Genomic DNA, 21,004 nt, shown 5'->3' with positions numbered 1-21,004 from the left:
GGTGAAGGGTGGAAGGTATAGAGGGGATGTCAGGGGTAGGTTCTTTACCCAGAGAGTGGTGGGGGCATGGAATGCGCTGCCTGTGGGAGTGTCAGAGTCAGAATCATTGGTGACCTTTAAGCGGCAATTGGACTCAGGTGAGTGACTCCCGACTTAGGCGACTGACCGTGTGGAGTTTGCACGTTCTCCCCGTGTCTGCGTGGGTTTCCTCCGGGTGCTCCGGTTTCCTCCCACAGTCCAAAGATGTGCGGGTCAGGTGAATTGGCAATGCTAAATTGCCCGTAGTGTTCGTGTAGGGGAATGGGTCTGGGTGGGTTGCAGGTCGTTGTTAGGTAAGGGGTAAATGTAGGGTAGGGTAGGGTATGGGTGGGTTGCACTTCGGCGGGTCGGTGTGGACTTGTTGGGCCAAAGGGCCTGTTTCCACATTGTAAGTAATCTAATCTAATCTAAGCTAGGACAAATGTTCGGCACAACATCGTGGGCCGAAAGGCCTGTTCTGTGCTGTATTGTTCTATGTTCTAATGTGCAAACTCCACACAGATAGTCTGCCTGAGGCGGGAATGGAACCTAGGTCTCTGGCGCTGTGAGGCAGCAGTGCTAACCACTGTGCCACTGTGCCGCCGTTGTACTCTGAGGTACTTCTTCGCTGTCCACTGCACCTTCAATTTTGGTGTCATCTGCAAACTTTCTAATTATGTCACTTGTGTGTTGCTGGAAAAGCACAGCAGGTCAGGTAGCATCCAAGGAACAGGAAATCCGACGTTTCGGGCATAAGCCCGAAACGTCGAATTTCCTGTTCCTTGGATGCTGCCTGACCTGCTGTGCTTTTCCAGCAACACATTTTCAGCTCTGATCTCCAGCATCGGCAGACCTCACTTTCTCCCCCAACTATGTCACCTGTGTTCACATCAAAATCATTTATATAAATATTGAAAAGTAGTAGACCCAGCATCCATCCTTGAGGCACTCGACTGGTCACAGGCCTCTAGTCTGAAAAACAACCCTCCACCACCACCCTCTGTCTTCTACCTTTGAGCCAGTTCAGTATCCAAATAGTTAGTTTGCCCTGTATTCCATGAGATCTAATCTTGCTAATCAGTCTCCCATGGGGAACCTTGTCGAATGCCTTATTTATGTCCATATAGATCACATCTACTGCTCTGCCCTCATCAATCCTCTTTGTTACTTCTTCAAAAAACTCAATCAAGTTTGTGAGACATGATTTCCCACGCATAAAGCTATGTTGACTATCCCTTGCCTTCCCAAATACATGTATATCCTGACCCTCTGGATTCCCTCTAACAACTTGCCCACCACCGACGTCAGGCTCACTGGTCTATAGTTACCTGCCTTGTCCTTACCAACCCTCTTTAAACAGTGGCACCACATTAGCCAAGCTTCAGTCTTCCGGCACCTCACCTGTGACTATCAATGATACAAATATCTCAGCAAGAGGCCCAGCAATCACTTCTCTAGCTTCCCACAGAGTTCTCAGGTATACTTGATCAGGTCCTGGGGATTTATCCACTTTTACCCATTTCAAGACATCCAGCACTTCCTCCTCTGTAATCTGGACATTTTGCAAGATATCACCATCTATTTTCCTACAGTCTATGTCTTCCATATCCTTTTCTGCACCTGACAAAAGAGTAATGCTTTGAAAGCTTGTTATTTCAAATAAACCTATTGGACTATAACCTGGTGTTGTGTACTTTGATATGTCATTTCCCAGTAGTTAACCCGAACATTCCAATTACCTCCTGTTCATATGTAACAAGCTCAAGAGGGCTGTAGGGTCACCTTGTGATTTCATGTAATAGTGAAAGGACATGGAATAAACACCATTAAATACTTCGTAATAGACTCATGGAGCAAAGGGTTTATTTCTATTCCTTTTTTATAGTGTCAGCAGATGAATGATTTTCTCATCATTATGCATAAAATATTTAATGTGGGTAGGGACCTCCTTTTTTACCCAATCTAACAATCTCACAAGGTTTGGTGACAGCCTCCCATTCCTATATAATGGACTTGAGGGTCTGTTGATCCTCCTAGTGTTCCTATGAAATGTGTTCAACCATAATATCATAACCATAATGAATCTTAAAACCCTTCTGTTCTTAAGTGACAGTTCTTGGAGATTGTATGGTCACCTCCTGTTTTTAAAGAACACACTATCAAAGCTTAATGGTCAAGCAATACAAAATTAAAACATAGAACATAGAACAGTATACAGACCCTTCAGACCATAATATTGTGTCAAGCATTTGTCTTAATCTACGATCAACTTAACCTACACACCCCTCCATTTACTGCCGTCCATGTGCTTGTCCAGCAGTCGCTTAAATGTCTCTAACGTCTTCGATTCTACTACCACCGTTGGCAGTGCATTCCACACACCCACCACTCTCTGTGTAAAGAACCTACCTCTGACATCACCTTAATCACCTTAAAATTATGATTCCTCATGACAACCATTTCTGCCTGGGGAAAAGTCTCTAGGTATTTACTCTATCTATGCATCTCATTGCCTTGTACACATCTAATAAGTCACCCCTCTTCCTTCTTCTCTCTAGTGTGAAAAGGTCTGGCTCACTCAGCCTCTCTTCATAAGACATGCCCTCCAATCCAGGCAGAATCCTGGAAAATCTCCTCTGCACCCTCTCTAAAGCATCCTTCCCATAATAAGTAAACAAGAACTGGACACAGTATTCCTAGTGTGGTCTAACAACGGTTTTATAGACCTGCAGCAAAATCTTGCAGCTCTTAAACTCAATCTCCCTGCTAAAGAAAGCCAAAGCACTATACGCCTTCTTAACAACCCTATACACTTGGGTGACAACCAATGTTGTGCTGACCTTTTATCCTACTCTAAGATCAAGCTAACCAACATACTCTACATTTTACTATCATCCATTTGCCTGTCCAAGAATCGCTGAAATGTCCCGAATGTAACTGACTCTACTACCACTGCTGGCAGTGCATTCCACATACCCACTACTCTCTGTGTAAAGAACCTACCTCTGATATGTCCTTTAAACCTTCCTCCAATCACCTTATGGCCCCTCTTGATAGCCATTTTTGCCCTGGGAAAAAAAAGTTGTCTAGCCATCTATGTCTCTCATCATCTTGTACACATTTACCAAGTCACCGCTCATCCTTCTTCACTCCAACGATAAAAGCCCTAGCTCACTCAACATTTCTTCATAAGAAATGCCCTCCCCTCCAGGCAGCATCCTGGGAAATCTCCTCTGAATCTTCTCTAAATCATCCACATCCTTGCTATAATGAGAAGATAAGAACTGAATACAATATTCCAAGTGTGGTTTATTCAGGGCTTTATAGAGATGCAGAATAACCTCGCTGCTCTTAAACTCAATCCCCTTGCTAAAGAAAGCCAACATACCATATGCCTTCTTAACAACCCTATCAAATTGGGTGGAAACTTTGAGGAATCTGTGGATATGGACCTCAATATCCCTCTGTTCCTCCATACTGACAAGAATCCTGCTTTAATCCTGTAATTTGCATTTAAATTTGACCTTACAAAATGAATCACTTCACTCTGTTCCAGGTTGAACCCCGTCTGCCTCTCCTCAGCCCAGTTCTGCTTCCTGTCAATGTCCCATTGCAACCTACAACAGCCCTCCATACTATCCACAACTCGACCAATTTTTGTGTCATCAGCAAATGTTCTAACCCACCCTTCCATTTCTTCATCCAGGTCAATTATAAAAATCACAAAGAGCAGAGATCCCAAAATGGATCCTTCAGATCCCAGAACACCACTGGTCATTGAGCTCCAGGCTGAATGCTTTCCTACTACCACCCTCTATCTTCTATAGGCCAGTCAATTCTGTATCCAGACAGCGGATTTCTCTGTGTCCCATGCCACCATACTTTCTAAATAAGCCTACAATGGAGAACCTTATTAAACGCCTTGGTAAAACCAATGTACACCGCATCCACTGCTCTGTGTTTTGTCATATCTTCAAAGAATTCAACAAGGCTTGTGAAGTGTGACCTGCCCCTTAAAAAGCTATGTTGACCATGTCTAATCAAGCTATGCTTTTCCAAATAATCCTTAATCCTGTCTATCAGAATCCTCTCCAATAAATTGTCCACCACTGATGTAAGACTCCCTGTTGTGTAATTAGGATTATCCCTTTTCTCTTTCTTGAACAAAGGAAATAACATTTGCTCCCCTCCAATCATTTGGTACTACTCCTGTGTTCAGCAAAGACACAAAAGATCATTGCCAAAGGTTTAGCAATCCCTTCTCTCGCTTCCTGTATAAACTTTGGGTACATGCCGTGTGGTCCAGGGGACTCATCTGTTTTTCATGTTTTTCAAAATTTCCAACATATGTTTCTTCTTAAAATCAACCTGTTTGAGCATATCAGACTGTTTCATGTGTTCTCACAAATGACAATTGAATACCGAAGTAAAGTATTCATGAAGGATCATCCCATATCTCCTCCAACTCTAGGCACAAGTTCCTTCCACTATCCCTGATTGGCCATACCCGAACTTTGGCCATCCTCCTCTTCCTCACATAAGTGTCGAACGCCTTGGGAACATTTATCTTTCGTGCTTCTCTACAATTGGAAAATATATGATTGTGCGTGAAGTCCACTTTGTTGTCTAATGCCTGCAACAGGTGATTCTCTTTTTAAGCAAAAATCCATTAATCAAATCCTAGAATATATTTAAGAACTTAATCTCCGTGGCTGTCTGGGGAAGAGTAATCCACAGATCACATACACAAAGGAAAAAAGATATCCTTAACCTTCAAATTGGAATCACAATTTATTAATACTGTGTCTTGAATTCCAAACTCATTTCCTCCTTTTGATTTGAGAAAAGAACAAAAAGGAGCAAGAAGAGCCCATTCAATCAAAACTATCCAACACAACCATTTGCTCACAGGTCAATGAATTGTCTATCAAAGCCAGCCTCCTCTGCTCTCTGGGGAAGACAACTGAAAGGTGGGGATGCCAATGACCATCCTTACACCTTTCTTAAATGGAATACCCCACATTATTAAATTGTGTTTCCTGGTTCTCAACATATCTAATGGGAAACTATCTCTCAACCTTCACCCTGTGAGGTCCTTTCAGATCTTAGAAGTTAGAATAAGTTTGCCTCTCATTCTTGTAAACTCTAGTCGCTATTAACCCAAGCTGCTCAATAATTTGTCTTAAGATAAATCTTCATCACAGTCATCAGTCAAGGGAAACTTTTCTGAATTGCTCCAATGCAATTATATACTTTCTCAAGTAAGAAGACCAAAATTCCAAACAGTACACAGATGCAATCTTAGGCAAATGTTGTTCAGACATCAGTGCATTCCCCTTGATGAATAGAGATCAACATTTGAAAGTTTCTCCTGTTCAATTGTAACAGCATGTGAAGGCTGTGTATCCACCTATTGTTCTGGTAGATGTGTCATAAGGTAAGAACTATTGCCTTGTGTTCTGGTTCAATATGATCTAGAGCCTGAATGAAAGTGTTCATTGAATGTGTAAAAGGCTCAAGAAGCTAAATGGCTTTCTGCTATACCTTTGTAATTGGTTTCGATAATCTAATTGCTTTCTGCCCATTTCTATGTGAAGAACAAAATGGCCCCTTTCAAATGATGTGTAATTTGCTCAATGGGCTGAATAGATCCTTCCCCTTTCTCTGTAACAGGTTCCCGGGAATAGAGCGCATTGTCTGTTCCTCTGCAATGATCCCAAAAGGCTGAATTCTCATTACTGTGTAATAGGTTTGTGAGGATAAATAACTTGCAATAGGCTTGTGATGTTTTCCAACCCTTCTGTGTCACAAGCTGTACAAGGGTCTCTCTTTTTTATTGAATACAAGGATAAGGAGGATGAATAGCCTTCTCCTGCTCTTAGGTAAAATCCATTTTCTGTGTGACTGACAACTCCAACCTTCACTCTGTTCCTGAACAGCAGGAATGTGGGACTGAATGAAGATCTTCCTTTGCTGTCTAACATACTTGAGGGGCTGAATAGGCTCCCACATTCTTGAGTAAATGGTACAGCAGTGGCAGATTTACTGATCATTATCCTCCATGTGATATTGACACACTTTCTGATTCATTTTAAGGGAGAAGTTTCATTTTGCTTTATTCCATCCCCATAGACAGGATAAATGCATATAGTCTTCTTTCCCAGGGATGGGGAATTGAAAACTAGAGGGCATAGGTTTAAGGTGAGAGGAGAAATATTTAAGAAGGACCTGGGAGCAACTTCTTTACACAGAGAGTAGTGCGTACATGGAATGGCTGCTAGAGAAAGTGGTTAAGGCAGATACAATAGCAACATATAAAAACACATCAGGACAGGTACATGGACGGAAAGTGTTTAGAGGGATATGGACCAAACATGGCCAGTATGAACCGGCTGAGTGGACACCAGGGTCAGTGTGGATCTGTTTGGACTGAAGGGCTTGATTCCATGCTGTTTTACTCTATGACTGTTTGTGTAAGATCCAAGCTATCTCACTTTATGGATTCACTCACAGTTCTGTAACAGGATTAAGGGGCAGGGTGACCTTGTTGTTTTATTGGTTTTGTTTGTGGCTTGTATGCATCTGCATGTGTGTGTGAGTACAGGCATCAGTCCTTTCATCATTTCTGACTCCCTCTATTGCCTGTTGTTTCCTTCATCCAATGCTCCCATCAGAACTAATCATTTCTATTCTCAAGCCATTACAGCATCATCATATTGCTATGAAACTTCTCAAGGTGAGGGACGTTTATGGTATATACATAAAACACGAAAAGCTAGCATAGAGATGCAGCAGGTAGTTAGGAAAGCTGGTAATTAGGAATATTGGACTCTTATTTCAAGAAAGTTGGAGATTAGGGATGATTTGCTGCAACTGTACAAGGTGGTAGTGAGACTGCATCTGGATTACTGGAGCAGTTTTGGTTCCCTTATTTGAGGAAATCAATCAATTCAGTGGAGGCAGTTCAGAGAAGGACGAGCCCTGATATAGAGAGATTATTTTATGAGCAAAGGCTAAATAAGTTGGGACTGTACTCACTGGAGTTTTGAAGGATAAGAGGTGACCTCAGGGAAAATAAGATTCTTTAGGTGTTTGGCAGTGTAAATACAGAGAGGATGTTTTCCCTCTCGGAGCAGAAGGCAAAATCTCAGAATAAAGAAGCATCAATTTAAGGCTGAGATGGGAGGAAGTTCTTCCTTCAGAGAGTTGTGAGTTTTTGGAAAACCTTGCCACAGACAGCTGTGGCGGCGAGAGACTTGTGTACATTTAAAGCTGAAATAGATAGTTTTTTCATCTGTCAGGGAATCAAGGGTTATGGGGAAAATGCAGGAAAATGGATGTGAGTAATGATGGATCAGCCATCATCCTGTTTGAACAGTGAAGCAAGCTCCAGTGGCAGAACAGCCTATTCATGTTCCTATTTCTTATGGTCATATGTTCTTATGGAGTAGACAATGGATAGCTGATATGATGGTTATGTGTGAGGGCAACAGTTTATAATTAATAAAATTGACATTCTAGAACTGACATCAGTTTGGATATTCTATGACTTACATTATTTTTGTATGATCAGTTAATTGAACAGAACAAACAGCTCCTTGGCAGTGAAGTGAAAAGGTGACACCATTTATAAGACACTTCAGGCGGTTAACTGGGTGAATATATTTTCCCTGCTTTTACATTTTCCCATGACAGAATGTAGGCTACAGCATAAGCAAAACTCCAAAAAATTCCATCCTCCATTTTCCCTCAAGGTACTTGGAGATAATATTTCAGGTTACCAACGTTTTCAGTTACCATCTCAAAATCTGCAGAGACCTCAACCTGATCTCTAGTAATACAGTTTATGTTACTTTATTAGAAGTCATCTATTCTTATGGGTGCATGGGTGCTCAGGGATGAGGTGCTTCTTATGCTTGGTGTTTCATAGTTTCAAATAAATGAAACCTTTCTTCTTATTATGTTTGGTGCAATTATCTCAATTAATCATTGACACAAATGAAAATCTTACCACGTCCAAAATCAATGTGATAACTTTGCAGATAAATTGATGTATAATAACATTATTTGTTTGTCTTCCTCACAGTTAACTTAGCGACACTTGCAATTCTGTTTAATGGAAAGTGCGGACTATCTAACTGTGTCACTCGTTACTTAGTGGCTATGGCAATGGCAGATCTACTGGTGACTATCCTCGACTTAATACTGCGACACATCCCAATTGTTTATAGGGATAAGTTTAATTTTCTTCATTTTTTCCCAGTGTGTAATATCCACGCCGTCCTACTTTATGCAGCCACTGACTGTACTGTCTGGTTTACCGTCACTTTTACCTTTGATCGTTATGTGGCCATTTGTTGCCAGAAGCTGAAAAGTAAATTTTGCAGTGAGAAAATGGCAGCTGTGGTCCTGGGAACAATAACTGTGCTGAGCTGTTTAAAGGACATTTTCTGGTTTTTTATGTTCAAAAAGCGATTTATCCTGGGGAACATTCCCTGGTTTTGTTCTGTAACAGTCAAAGCTCTGGAGTCTCCAGTAATGGTATCAATTGAGTTCCTCTACAACATTCTAACTCCAGGGATGCCATTTGTCCTGATTCTGCTGTTTAATGGTTTCACCATCAGACACATTTTAGTGGCCAGTAGAGCCCGCAGGAGACTCTGGGCTCACAGCATTGGGGAGAGTTCCAGAGATCCAGAGATGCAGAGTCGAAGAAAATCCATCATTTTACTCTTTGTTATCTCTGTTAATTTCTTTGTATTATGGTCAACATTTATGATTTATTCTATATGGATCCGTATGTTTTGGTTGGGGTATCGATCTGTACTGATGCACAACTTTGTGCGGGAATTGGGCTTTATGTTGCAACTCCTGAGTTGCTGCACAAACAGTGCAATTTATGTTGTAACCCAGGCTAAGTTCAGAGAACAATTGAAGAACATGCTGAAATTCCCTTTTGCTCAAATTTATCATTTAATCAAATTAGTTAATTAATGCTTCAGCATTTTCTTACTTTATTCCATAATTCTAGCAATGAGTAACCTATCATTATGGTAACAGACTATGGATGTACCTTGTTGCTAGAATAAAATACAGGGCCTGAGCATTTCATTCAAGTTTTAGTGCAGACGAAGCCTGCATTTTGAGGAGACCAGAGAAGTGATGGGGCCTTTTGTTTTGGACTTTTTTTAAAGCATTGAATTGAAAATTCCCTGAACTCCATTGTTACTCATTTCCCACTGGTCAGTTCCCAAGTTCATCATCCACTCCTTTGCCCAAGTTGACAGAGTGCACTCCCTTTCCCCAACCTCACTCTGTTCCTCTATGTATTGGCCTCTATATCCATGTCGAAGAGTAATTTATTGGTGAACAGGACTTGATATCTGCAACAGAGCAAGAAGCAAGGGAGAGAATGATAGTTATAGAAACCGATATAGACTCACACACACACACAAACACACATTCACACAGAAAAAGTGAGATAGTAACAGCAACAATAAATTGGTTAGTGTGAAAGACATTGGCAGGTAGACTGACAAAGTGAGACACTTGACAATGGGACCAAGAGGAAAAAATTAGTGAGCGAGATAGAGAGAACGAGAGAGGGAGCAAGTAGGAATGATGCAAATAGACAGAAGTAGGGAGATCATAAAGACAGAGGAAGAGAGACATACATACGGAGAGAATAAAAATAAAGAAATACAATTAGAGGGGGAGTGACAGGGAGAAAGGCAGAGGAAAGCCTGCGCACATGTGTGAGACTGAGAGAGAAATACATACAGAGGGACAGTCAAGAAGAAGGGGGCGGGGAGGAGGTAGAGAGATGACGAGATGAGAAAGAGACAGAAACAGTGAAGAAATAAGAGACACACAGAAAGACAAAAACAAAAGAGGACAGATACAAATGGAGACATCAAAGGAGAAGGCAGTGAGAGATGGAAAACAAGAGACAGGAAGAGAGAGTGAGAGCCAGAGAAAAATAGATAAAGACAGGGACTTATTGTCAGAGAAAGACAGATAGAGAAAGAGAAACACAAAGAATGAGAGAAAATGCAACAGAAACAAAGAAAATGAGGTGACGCAATGGCTGTGCACAGGAACCTGGGTTCGATCCCACTCTTGGGAGACTGTCTGTGTAGAGTTTGCACATTCTCCCTGCGTCTGCATGGGTTTCCTCCAGGTGCTATGGTTTCCTCCAACAGTCTAAAGATGTGCAGGTTAGGTGAATTGGCCATGCTAACTTGCCCATAGTGTTCAAGGATGTGTAGGGTTGGTGTGTGATTCAGGGGAAATGTAGAATATAGGGGAATAGGTTGACGAGATTAGATTACTTACAGTGTGGAAACAGGCCCTTCGGCCCAACAAGTCCACACCGACCCGCCGAAGCGCAACCCACCCATACCCCTACATATACCCCTTACCTAACACTATGGGCAATTTAGCATGGCCAATTCACCTGACCCGCACATCTTTGGACTGTGGGAGGAAACCGGAGCACCCGGAGGAAACCCACGCAGACATGGGGAGAACGTGCAAACTCCACACAGTCAGTCACCTGAGGTGGGAATTGAACCCGGTCCCTGGCGCTGTGAGGCAGCAGTGCTAACCACTGTGCCACCGTGCCGGTCTGGGTGGGTTACTCTTTGATGGGTCAGTGTGGACTTATTGGGCCAAATGACCTGCTTACAGGATTCTATGACTTCTATGAAATAAGAAAAAGACAGAAAGAGTAGCAGAGTGATGGTTAGAGAAGGAGACAGAAACAGAGAAGGTGATAAACAGGGAAGGTGAGATAGAAAGAGATTTGGAGGGTCAGAGAGGGAAACAAAGAGAGCGAGAGGCAAGTAGAGAGAGTTGGTTAGCACTGCTGCCTCACAGCGCCTGAGACCCGGGTTCAATTCCCGACTCAGGCGACTGACTGTGTGGAGTGTGCACGTTCTCCCCGAGTCTGCGTGGGTTTCCTCCGGGTGCTCCGGTTTCCTCCCACAGTCCAAAGATGTGCGGGTTAGGTGAATTGGCCATGCTAAATTGCCCGTAGTGTTAGGTAAGGGGTAAATGTAGGCGTATGGGTGGGTTGCGCTTCGGCGGGTCGGTGTGGACTTGTTGGGTCGAAGGGCCTGTTTCCACACTGTAAGTAATCTAATCTAATCTAATAGTGAGAGACACAGCAAAGCACAGAAAGAGACAGAAAGAGAAGGAGACAGACAGAGAAACTGACACAGAATGACAGAAATGGAGAGAGACAAAAGTAGAAAAAAGAATGATATAGAGAGACAGAGATAAATAAACAGAGGGATGAAGAGACAGAGAGTGGGTGAGCATGAGCCAGAGAGAAAGGGGGTCAGAAACAGTGGGTTTAGGAGTATGTTTACCATGAGTGTTTGCAAGTCAGAACACAAGGCAAAAAAGCACATAAAGCACTGAAGTACAAAAAAAATTGAACTCAAATTGAACAAGATTGAACAAAACATTAAAACCATGTGAGAGATCACATTCGTAAGTATAAGTGTTTGTAAGTCAGACATTCATAAATCAGGACCCCTGACTAGTAATGACTCGTGGTAAGGTTAATGAAATATATGAAATATATAAAAGCAAATGTAAGTCAATGAATAATGTAATAAAATAATTCAAACACATTAAGGATGGCAATTTGTTTGGTTTGTTAAGGCTGCAGCATGTTGGACCCCTAAGTACCAAAGTGAACCAGGCAAATACATCTGCAGCAAGTGTTTGAAATTTGAGCAACTTTAGCTTAGAAGTATGAGCCTGAAGTTGAAGTACAGGCATTGTGACACATAAGGTAAGGAGAATGTACCCTTTTTTAATAACAGGAGGTATCCACACCCATGTTAGGGTATTCTAATTTGGTCAGCAGTCAGAGACAGGAGAGTGTGACTCTGAGTGATACTAATGAGGAGACCCACAGGACAGGGGTAAACGAAAGTCAGTCTTAGCAGCTATCCAATAGTTTTGAGGCTTTCTCAATCTGTTTGGTTAACCTGCATACTCACCTGCAGAGTGAGTATACAAACTGATGATAGTACCATGGTACTGGATGCCAATCAAGTATTGGGAACAATAGAAATATTGGCAGTAGGAGATAGTAAAGTGAGGGGGATTGATGCTATTCTGTGTAGCAAAAGGCCTGAGTCCAGAAGACTGCATTACCTGCCTTGGCTGAGATTTAGGACATTAAGTCAGGGCCAGAAAGGAACATGAAGAAAATGTAGATAGCTTGCTCAGAAATAAACAAAACCTGATGGCAATAAATTGATTTCTATCTTACAAAATAAGCAACTAATTAACATGGGAATTATACAATACCAAGCAACAGCTTTTCTTTCCATCTTTCATTTAAGAAGCAGAGGTAAGGAAAAACAGGCTAAGTCCTAAATTGCAATGGAAGGAGAGGGAATAGGGATCATGCTGAGGAATTGTGTCTAACTAACAATGATCTTGTATTTGCCTTTAGTGAAACACTGAACTAACCTTGGTGAAATTCATAGAAAATCTTTGTTCGGAGTTGGGTTGACTTTCAGTCTATGTTTTCCTGCTGTCAGAGCTTGGATATGTTTTTGGAGAGAGATGGAGAGAGAGAGAGAACAAGAAGAACTTGTATGTATTTTTGGAAGTGTTCACATCAAACTTTGCATGCATTTGCATAGTCTGCATGTGCACGCGTGTGTGTGCATGTGTATTTGATGAAGTACCACTTGAAAGGTAATGTGCATGGTTCAATTATATAGGATTAGTGGTAATTTATAAGCTTTAATAGAGAATTGGCTAACCAAAAGAATGCAGAGAATCAGATACATTGAATGTTTATCTGGTTGGCAAGATTTAACTTGCGTGGGTTTTCTCCAGGTGCTCTGGTTTCCTTCCACAATCCAAAGATGTGCAGGTTAGGTGACTTGGCCAGTATAAATTGCTTATAGTGGTCAGAGATGTGTTGGTTTGGTTTATTAGTCAGGGTAAATGTAGTATAATTAGGGAGAGAAATAGGTTTGTATGGGCTACTGTTCAGAGGGTTGGTGTGGACTCTTTGGGCCAAAGGGGAAAATGGTGACTGCAGATGCTGGAGATTGGATTCAAGAGTGTGGTGCCAGAAAAGCGCAGTATACCAGGGCCTAAGAGTCTGTTTCCACACTGTAGGAATTCTATTCTTTAAGTGGTGCCACAGAGTTTGGTTCCTATTTATAATTGTGACAATGCTGTCATTTCAGAAAGGTTATTTTGTCTTGGGCTTTTTTGAAGAGAGGGTGCAAAGGTTGAGGTACCAAAGTAGCTACAGGAGATGGCCTGAGTCAACAATCAGAGAAGCCTTTCAGCATCTGTTTTAAGAAACAATTGCAACAATTGCATGGCCAGTTCTCACAGAGTAGGCTTTCTAGTGTTCTTTAGTTGTAGTAGTCAACAGGTGTTTGGATCCCAAAAGAGCTTCAATAAAATGATTCTGAGCTGCTATATTCCCTGAGATGTTTCTTGATTTTATTTTCTCCTGAATTCGAAAATTACCTGTAAGAATCTGTCTGAATTTACCTTTCTGCCAAGGGGTTCATAGGATGTTACCATACAGAAAAGTTACTTATTGACATGTACTGTAACTATTATTCAATTAAGTTTTCCAGTTTAGTTATCCTAAATTCCTCTTTGTTTGTATTTTAACTACAGTATTTAAATAACTTAAGTCATATCTGGAACATGGACTTCACATCTACCTTTAAAATAAGAAAAATTTAGAGTCTAAGCCACCTCTTAAAAATATTGAAGGGGTCTTGTTTGGTCCACAACACACTCTAAAGGAAATAACTGCACAGGGGAGGCCAATTCCTGTTCCCCTTTATTTACTAGTGCACGGTAACCTGGCTGTGGCCAGCCAGCTTGTCGTCAGTCCTCAGCTAAGAAAATTCAAATCTCCTGGTTATATTTTATGAAACAGTAACAGTTAACAACAAGCAAAAAGCAGCAGTTCACAAAAAAAACACTATTTACAGGGGAAGGGGCAGTAAAGCTAAACCCCAAAGTCTACCATTCAATCAGTTAACGGAAATGTGGATGAACCTCAAATCCAATTTTCAGTTAAAAAGGTAACATTAACAAACAGACAAGGCAGGCCAATCAAATGAGAAAAAGTGCATGAAATATAGGCCCCTCTCCACCCGCATCAACCTAGCAAGCCACCATCCGTTCGACCTTATTGCCTCTCAAAGACAGCCCGTCCCTATGCCCCTTCAGGTTCTCAGTCCACACCAGACTTCTCTGTCCGCCCCTCACTCAACTGGCTCTCACTCATCTGGCTCTCACTCAACCTAGTACACCATCTGGCCTGTGGACTGCCCTGACACACTTTCCAGCCACCTCTAGGACAGCCCATTCCCCCTCCCTGGGAAGAGGGCTCACAGGGCAGCCTACACACCTTCTGGACCCAGGGCCTGCCTCTACACACTGTCTGGCTCTCTGCTGCCTTGACAGACCTTCCAGCCACCTCATGGGCATCTCATCCCGGCCTTTCTTCAGGACGACAGCACTCACCTCCCAGCACACACACACAGGTGTTCAGTCTTTATAGAGGCCTAATCCACCCAACGCGGGCCAGGTCTACCCACAGAAAGGTGCAGTTGACTCACAAGGGCTCAGACAAATGCCAAAAAAGTGAAAACACATGCAAAAATGTAAGTGTAGACACTAAAATTCAGAGTATAAGGGCTGAGTCGAGACACAAAATCAGTATGGTCCTTTCTCAAAGTAAAGCACAAAAAAGAGGAACAGACAGGCTGTAACTAGCCAGTCAGACAACAGTTCCCTAATGAGAACTGAAATATACATGGAAGACATTGACTGTGTGGACCAGTCCACAAAAAAGAGATACCAATAACAAACTGGATGTGTAAATCAGCCAGTTCAGGAATCAGGTTACCCCCAAAAAACAGAAACCAGCAGCAGCAGTACACACTGGCTGTGTGGCCAGCCAGCTTGGAGTCAGTCCTCAACTGAGAAGATCTTAATCTCCTGGTTATATATTCTTTTCCAGGTGACATATATATTCAAAGTTTGTGAGAAAATTTGTAGCTTGGGTGCTCGTTGTTGTGGTTCTGTTCGCCGAGCTGGGAGTTTTTGTTGCAAACGTTTTGTCCCCTTTCTAGGTGACATCTTCAGTGCTTGGGAGCCTCCTGTGAAGCGCTTCTGTGCTGATTCCTCCGGCATTTATAATGGTTTGAATCTGCCGCTTCCGGTTGTCAGTTGCTGTCCGCTGCAGTGGCCGGTATATAGGGTCTAGGTCGATCTGTCTGTTGATAGAATTTGGGGATGATTGCCATGCCTCTAGGAAATCCCTGGCTGTTCTCTGTTTGGCCTGCCCTATAATAGTGGTGTTGTCCCAATCGAATTCATGTTGTTTGTCCTCTGAGTGCATTGCTACTAGGGATAGCTGGTCGTGCTGTTTCGTGGCTAGTTGGTGTTCATGGATGTGGGTTGTTAGCTGTCTTCCTGTTTGTCCTATGTAGTGTTTTATGCAGTCCTTGCATGGGATTTTGTACACTACGTTGGTTTTGCTCATGCTGAGTATTGGGTCCTTTGTCCTGGTGAGTTGTTGTCTGAGAGTGGCTGTTGGTTTGTGTGCTGTTATGAGTCCTAGTGGTCGCAGCAGTCTGGCTGTCAGTTCAGAAATGCTCCTGATGTATGGGAGTGTGGCCAGTCCTTTGGGTTGTGGCATGTCCTCATTTCGTTGTCTTTCCCTTAGGCATCTGTTGATTAAATTGCGCGGGTATCCGTTTTTGGTGAATACCTTGTATAGGTGTTCTTCTTCCTCTTTTTGTAGTTCTGGTGTGCTGCAGTGTGTTGTGGCCCTTTTGAATAATGTCCTGATGCAACTTTGTTTGTGCGTGTTGGGGTGGTTGCTTTCATAGTTCAGGACTTGGTCTGTGTGTGTGGCTTTTCTGTATACCTTTGTGGTGAATTCTCCGTTCGGTGTTCTTTGTATCATCACATCTAGGAATGGGAGCTGGTTGTCCTTTTCTTCCTCTCTCGTGAATCGTAATGCAAAGGTTAGAAAAAACAGTTTTAATGTAATTACAACCCAAACTCTGGATCAGATACGTGAACGACACCTTTGTAATCATTAAAAACACAGAAATAGAGAACACACATTGGATCATCAACGCCACACTCACGGGAATCCGATTCACGAGAGAGGAAGAAAAGGAAGCGGCAGATTCAAACCACTATAAATGCTGGAGGAATCAGGACAGAAGTGCTTCACAGGAGGCTCCCAAGCACTGAAGATGTCACCTAGAAAGGGGACAAAACGTTTGCAACAATAACTCCCAGCTTGGCGAACAGAACCACAACAATGACACACACACACACATATATATATATATATATATATATATATAAAAAATATTATAAACCACTACAATTACCATCAGTGAACAATAAACAAAAAGCAGCATTTCACAAAAAAACACAATTTATGGAGAAAAGGCAGAAAGGCTAAACCTCAATCAGTTAACAGGGATATAACGGCGAACCTCAAATCCCACCTTCAGTCATCACAACAGTAACAGTAACACATACAGGACAATTCAATCAAATAAGACACAATGCACAGAAGTCAAGCCCCCTCAGCAACCCAGTAAACCACTGTGCCTCCCACCTTCTGACCACTCAAAGGCTGCCTGCCCCGATGCCGCTTCTAGTTCTCGGTCCAGCCCATGCTCCCTCTGGCTTTTCAGTCTACCCCTACGCACCATTTGGCTCTCACCTCACCTGATGCATCATGCTGCCTGTGAACCTCCCCAACATACCTTCTGACTACCTCTAGGACAGCCTGTTCCCCCTCCCTGGGAAGATGGTGCACAGGGAAGCCCTCTGGCACCACGGCGTGCCCCTACGCACATTCAGGCCACCTCTAGGACAGCCCATCCTACCCTTTCTTTGAGGCAACAGCGTTCAGGACAGCCTACCCACCTCCTGCTTCTCGGAGATATGCTTTTGAATGGTCTACCCACCTTTTGGTTCTCAGGGGGCTGGCCTCCCCACTTTCTGGTTTTCCAAGGCGACTGGCATGTGGATCTCCTTCTTGGGTCAGCCTACACACCTTCTTGTTTACATGATGGCCTATCCACCCATCGGCTCTCAGGGTGACAGCTTTTTGGGATGACCTTTGAGAATCCCGGCTCACAGTGAGGCCTCCCAGACCCAGGGATACAGAAAACAGTGCAGATGATAAATTCAACAAGCAAAATAGCAGAGTCAATTGCCAAAAACAGAGCCCCCTATGGTACACACAGTCCATGATCAGAAACAGAGTTCTTTTGAGTATGCACAGTCTGTTACCAGGAATAGAGTCCACTCCAGTATGCAGAGTCCATGTCAGAAACAGAATCCACAACCGAAGGCAGAATCCAATCCAGTTTGCAGAGTCCACGTTTGAAGGCTACAAATGCACATCCAACAGCACACACACAGATATTCAGTCTCCATAGTGGCCTAGACCATTCACAGGGTATCAGGCCTACTCACAGGAATACAGTTTATTGTAAAGGTGCAGTTCACTCACAGGTGCTTGGTCCACTCCCGAAAGTAGAGTCCACTCCAGCATGTAGCAAATGCTCACCTTCCAGTAAAAACACACACACACACACACACACACACACACACATCTGTTGAGTCTGTACAGAGCACTAATCCACCCAGAGAGTGCCAGGCCTCCCTACAGAGGAACAGTTCATCTGGAAAGATACAGTTAACTCACAGGGGATCAGTTCAAACACCAGAAAGTGAAAACACATACAAAAAGAAAAGAAACCAGAGTGCAAGAGCTAAGCCCTGCCACAAAATCAGCATTGTCTTTTTCTCACAGTACAAGAGAAGAGTAACCCTACAGGCTGTAATCATCCAGTGAAACAACAGTTCCCTAATGAGAACTGAAATGCACCAACAACATATTGACTGCGTGGATCAGCTAGTTTGGAAACCAGTCCTCAATAAAGAGATGTCAGTAACAAACTGGATGTGTAAATCAGCCAGTACAGGAATCTAGATCTATCAAAAAATCAGAAACCAACAATAGAACATAGAACACAGAACAATACAGCACAGAATAGGACCTTCGGCCCTCAAAATTGCGCAAACTTGTGAAGTATTCAGAACTTGTCCCCCTACACTATCTCTGCGCTTATCCAAGGATTGTTTAAATCCCGCTAATGAGGCTGAGTTAACAACATTGGCAGGTCAGGCATTCCACTCCCTTACCACTCTCTGAGTAAAGAACCTGCCTCTGACATCTTCTTAAATCTATCATTCCTCAGTTTGTAGTTATGCCCCTTCGGCAAGCTGACGTCATCATCCGAGGGAAAAGACTTTCACTATCTACCCCATCTGATCATCTTGTATGTCTGTACCAAACCCCGTCTACTTTCCAATGCAACAGACCCAAGTCTTTCAGCCATTCCTCATAAGACCTTCTCTCCAGACCAGGCAACAGCCTGGTAAATCTCCTCTGCACCTTTTCCAATGCTTCCACATCCTTTCTGAAATATGGCGACCAAAACTGCACACAATATTCCAAGTGTGGCTGCACTAGTGTTTTGTATAGTTGCAGCATATTATTGCGGCATTGGAACTCAATCCCTCTACCAATGAAACCTAACACACCATATGCCTTCTTAACCGCACTATCAACCTGGATTGCAACTTTCAGGGATCTATGTACATGGACTCCAAAATCCCTCTGCACATCCACACTACCAAGAATCTTTCCATTGACCCATCTGCCTTCCTGTTATTCTTCCCAAATATGCACCTCACATTTAGCTGCATTGAACTCCATTTGGCACTTCTCAGCCCATTTCTGCAGCTTATCCAAGTCCCCCTGGAAACCTGTAACATTCTTCCAAACTGTCCACTACTCCACCAACTTTAGTGTTGTCTGCAAATTTACTAATCCACCCATCTATGCCTGCATCTAAGTCATTTATAAAAATGACAAAGTTGACCCAAAACAGATCCTTGTGACACATCATTAGTAACCAGACTCCAGGCTGCATATTTTGCATCAACCACAACTTGTTGCCTTCTTTCAGAAAGCCAGTTTCTAATTCAAACCGTTAAATCACCCTCAATTCCATGCCTCTGCATTTTCTCCAACAGCCTACCTTATCAAAGGCTTTACTGAAGTCTATGTATACCACATCAACTGCCCTACCCTCATCTACATGCTTGATCACCTTCTCAAAAAACTGAATGAGGTTTGTGAGACATGACCTGCCCTTGAAGAAACCATGTTGACTATCTGAAATCAAATTGTTGTTTGCTAGATGAGTATAAATCTCATCTCTTATAATCCTTTCCAAAGCCTTTCCTGCAACAGAAATAAGGCTCACTGGTCTATTATTACCTGGGTCATCTCTACTGCCCTTCTCGAACAAGGGCACAGCATTTGCAATCCTCTAGTCCTCTGATACTAAACCTATAGACAATGATGACTCAAATATCAAAGCCAAAGGCTCTGCCATCTCCTCCTTAGCTTCCCAGAGAATCCTCTGATAAATCCCATCCAACCCAGGGGGCTTCTCTTCTTTCACTCGTTCTAGAATTGATAACACCTGTTGTAACTAACCTCGATCCTTTCTAGTCTAATATCTTGTATCTTATTCTTCTCTTCTACAATATTCTCCTTTTCCTGAAGGAGAAATATTCATTTAGCACCTCTCCGATCTCCACAGGGTCCACATTCAACTTCCCACTTATGTCTTTGACTGTCCCTATTCCTACCCTAGACATTCTTTTATTCCTCACATACCTATAGAAAGCTTTAGGATTCTCCTTTATTCAATTTGCTAAAGACTGTTAGTGTCCTCTCATTGCTCTTCTTAACTCTCTCTTTAAATCCTGTCTAGCTGATCTGTAATTCTCCATCACCTCATCTGAACCATTTTGCCTCATCAACACATAAGCCTCCTTCTTCTGCTAAACAAGTCATGCAATTTCTTTAGTAAACCATGGTTCCCTTACCTTATCACTTCTTCCCTGCCTGACAGGGAACATGCAATATCTGTCCCTTAGATCAGCTCCACATTTCCATTGTCTGCATCCCCCGCATTTTGCTACCCCATTCTATGCATTCTAATTCTTGCCTAAGAATTACAGTCATAATTGTACTTGCCCCTGTGGCATGTACCTATCCCTTTCCATCGCTAAACTAAAAGTAACTGAATTATGGCCAGAAACTGGCTGTGTGTCAAGCCAGCTAGGAGTCAGTCCTCAACTAAGAAGATAGTTCAAAATACACAGTACAAAATACACAGTCAAGAATGTGATTCTGGAAAAGCACAGAAGATCAGGCAGCATCCGAAGAGCAGGAGAGCTGCCATTTCAGATACTGGCTGCTGCGCAGTTATTTTAGTCACGAGTGTAAGCTTCTGAAGAACATTCATTCACAACAGTTGTCTTTTGAGTTGGGCTAAGGAGTTGTGAGGGGTAAGTTTTTTACACAGCAAGTGATAGGAATCTAGAACATGCTGCCAGGAGCAGTGATGGAGGCAGATATGATACTGGGTTTAAAGGACTTTTAGTTAAGCACATGAATATGCAAGGAGTAGAGAGATATGGACCAAGCAAGCAGAAACGATGAGTTGTTTTTGGGGTCAAGTACAGCAAAACATGGTGTGTCAAAAGGCCCATTCCTGTGCTGAACTGTTCTATGTTCTTTTTCTGGCACCATGCCTTTATCTGGGAAGTTTGAGTCATTTGATCCTGCCATTTAAGACTGGGCTTGTTATGTGGAAAGAATTCTTTCTGGGTGAATGACATTGGGGCAGATGAAAAGCAACATGTACTTCTCCTGACAGCATTTTCAGTATCATGAGTCTAACTTTCCCTGAAGCAACATAATAAAACTTTTCAAGACTTGACAGATTCAGTTAAGGAAAATTAAAACCCCAAACCTCCTCTAATTCAGAGAAGCCATTTTGAGTTCAAG

The sequence above is a fragment of the Hemiscyllium ocellatum genome, chromosome 43 (genome assembly GCF_020745735.1).
Source record: "Hemiscyllium ocellatum isolate sHemOce1 chromosome 43, sHemOce1.pat.X.cur, whole genome shotgun sequence".
NCBI lineage: Eukaryota > Metazoa > Chordata > Chondrichthyes > Orectolobiformes > Hemiscylliidae > Hemiscyllium > Hemiscyllium ocellatum.
Note: the sequence above shows the minus strand (reverse complement) of the source record.